Here is a 3,299-nt window from a genome sequence, read left to right on the forward strand (position 1 = left end):
CGAACCCGTGTCCCCTGCATCGGCAGGCGGACTCTCAACCACTGCGCCACCAGGGAAGCCCCCAGCCAGACAATTTTACTGCTATGCCCACAACCCACTATGAGGGCTCAGAATCAGTGCTTCACAACTGCATGCTGCATTCTGAGTTAAGGCCTTGTGATGAATGGAAATTGTCTCCTCTGGAGAACAGTGGCTTGACGATGCAGTTTTGGGAAAAAGGGAAATTTTAGTGGTTTTAAAAAAGCCATTTTATAAATTGTTTCATACCTATAACTTCAATTGTAACAATTTTTAACTGGCATGAAGATCTAATGACTATCTTATAAATAAAGGTTTATTTTGATGCAGGTGTTTCTTACTGATGCAGTGGAGAGGCTTCTGGAAAGTTATATGCAGACTGAATTTTTAAATATATCAGATGATGTTTCATATGTATCAAGGAGGTATCCTGATAAAAATGTGGCAATAAAGTCTTTCCCTAAAAATATTTTTATACTATTTTGTTATATTTATATTTTTACACTCAGCATTGACTTTCTTAGAGTATCATAAATGGATGTGTCTGTGGGGCGGGCTACTGTGGGATTGATCCTGACATTTACATTAATGTTGGCCACAGAAAAAGAAGTTGAAACTTTGAAAAGAAAATAAACCAAACCATTATAGAACATCTTGAAGGTCAATAATATATACTGAGTAGAAAACATTTGGATTTTTGTTCCCATTAATCATCTGCATATGAAAAGAGAGTAATGCTGACATGCATTATGTCTTATTACATAATCTACCATAAAACTTTGCGGAAGTGAATGAGTCATCATGAACAATGGAAGGACCATGTAATAGGTTCAGGCAACTCTGATAAGGAAACGTACTGCCTGGAGATGACTCTTGACTTCTCCCCATTTTTTTTCATCACTAGTAGCGGTAGTACATTCCCTACCCAACAAGTCCTTAAAGTTTAGGAAAGGAATGGTAAGGAAACTTTAAAATTATTTGGAAGACTCGTTCCTAAGTATATTGCATAGATAATGCAAATGTTTTTTAAAAATACATTTTTACTATGGAAGTAATAATAATGATAATAGCAGTTAATTCTCATACCAAAAATGAGTTAAGTACTATTGTTAGCCCCATTTTACTAATGTAGAAACTGAGGCACTGTGAGTTTGGATGACATATTCAGAGTCACACAGGTAGAAAATAGTAGAGTGACTACTCAACTCTGGCCCTAGAGCTCAAGCATTTAACCACTATGTGATGACATTTTTGAGATTGAAGGTGAGCAGTAATGACTCATCCCTGATATAGAAATCTGTGTGCTTTCCTAAGAATCACCTTCTCTTCTGTCTCTCAGAATGGTTTTCCCCTGGGATAAACCATAATGGAAAAGAATATAAAAAAGACTGTATATACATGTATAACTGAGTCACTTTGCTGTACAGCAGAAATTAACCCAACATTGTAAATCAACTATATTTCAATTAAAAAAAAAAAAGAATGGTTTTCCAGAGATGGCCTGAAGGATGATGCATGGTGGTCCTGGGCTCTGGACCACCTGATAAGGGTCATGCCTATGGAGTAGAAGTCAGGATCCAGGTCTCTTAATTTCCCCAGATAGAGGCAGAGTGACTGGGAAGCACAGGCATTTTTTGAGGGGACAACAGATTTTGGACAGTTTGTCAAAAAAAGCATTAGAACTAGTTAGGAAAATTCTGGGAGAAAAAAAGATGGTAGTGGTAAAACAAAATTTAAAAAGTCATCAGCTGGGATTATTTAATATGTAACAAGGGATATAAGAGACCGGGGGCAAAGAATTTACCCTTTAATTGAAATGGAGAAAAGTTAAGTACCTAAAGTCCCTCAGCTTCCATTTTTACAAGAATATCAAAGAAAACCATTTCTGTGGACCAACAACTTCTTTATAATTTTCTAATATCTGGAATCATATTTGAAAATGGAGACATTTTAGGAGCTAAGGGTTGTGGTCACTATTTCCTTTTTTGAGTATAATTTAACGGAGTTGGTGAAAGCTTGACAGGATGGTCAAATTTTCCGCTGTAGCAGGAAAGAGTTTTACATGGTGGGAAATATATAGTTTTTCCAAAGGTAGATAAGAGGGGGAATAAAAGAGTAGTTACTAATTGACTTCAGCATCCAAAATGCTTATGTGCTCACAACCTTTATTTATCTTAGTGTCACATCACAGAAGTTCCTTTCCGTCTGCTTCATGATTGCTTTGCCCAGTCCTTCCTCAGAGCAGGTTTATTTGCCAAGGAGAAGAGGTCTATACTTTGGGATATTTTCTTTTTTTTTTTAATTAAAAAATTTTTTTGTTTTTTTGGGCTGTGTTGGGTCTTCATTGCTGAGCGTGGGCTTTCTCTAGTTGTGGCGAGCTGGGGCTACTCATTGTTGCAGTGCACAGGCTTCTCATTGTGGTGGCTTCTCTTGTTGCGGCGCATGGGCTCTAGGCACGGGGGCTTCAATAGTTGTGGCTCACGGGCTCTAGAGTGCAGGCTCAGTAGTTGTGGCCCACGGGCTTAGTTGCTCCGCGGCAGGTGGGATCTTCCCGGACCAGGGCTCGAACCCATGTCCCCTACATTGGCAGGCTGATTCTTAACCACTGCGCCACCAGGGAAGTCCTGGGATATTTTCAACTGAAGTCATGCTTCATATGAAATATAGAAACTCAAATATTTACTTTTGGTCTTTTAAACTGTTCTCATTACTGTAATTTTAAGCAACTCTATCATGAACATTAAGACACCTATGCTTTAAACTGTTCTTCAAAAGGCCCTAATTAGTTCACAATTGAAACCAGTAATATTTACTAAAATATTTCTAAAGACTACATAAGCTCACTTGAGCAAAAAAGGTGGTCACAAAATATTCAGACCAAAAAATGTATAAAATAATCAAAACTAACTTATATACACATCTACATGCAATTACCTACCCTATGGCTCTTTATCTGAATTCCATGGTAGGAATTCCCATTAGTCTAATTCCATTTCTAGATGTTCTACAATTCTTCTCTGTAGATTTAAAAAAAAAATAAATTTATTTATTTGTTTGTTTTTACTTTTGGCTGTGTTGGGTCGTTGTTTCGGTGTGCGGGCTTCTCATTGCAGTGGCTTCTCTTGTTGCAGAGCATGTGGGCTCTAGGCGCATGGGCTCAGTAGTTGTGGCGCACGGGTTTAGTTGCTCCACAGCATGTGGGATCTTCCTGGACCATGTATCAAACCTGTGTCCCCTGCACTGGCAGGTGGATTCTTTTTTTTTTTTTTTTTTTTTTGCAG

At 38.0% G+C, this 3,299-nt stretch overlaps 1 protein-coding gene across 4 annotated transcripts in view; it reads right to left on the bottom strand.

The window, feature by feature from the left end:
• Positions 1–3,299, bottom strand: part of TBC1D19 (TBC1 domain family member 19) — a 166,912-nt gene that overhangs the window by 2,414 nt on the left and 161,199 nt on the right. The gene's annotated exons all lie outside the window — the stretch shown is intronic.

This window comes from Physeter macrocephalus, chromosome 7 (genome assembly GCF_002837175.3).
Source record: "Physeter macrocephalus isolate SW-GA chromosome 7, ASM283717v5, whole genome shotgun sequence".
Classification (NCBI taxonomy): domain Eukaryota; kingdom Metazoa; phylum Chordata; class Mammalia; order Artiodactyla; family Physeteridae; genus Physeter; species Physeter macrocephalus.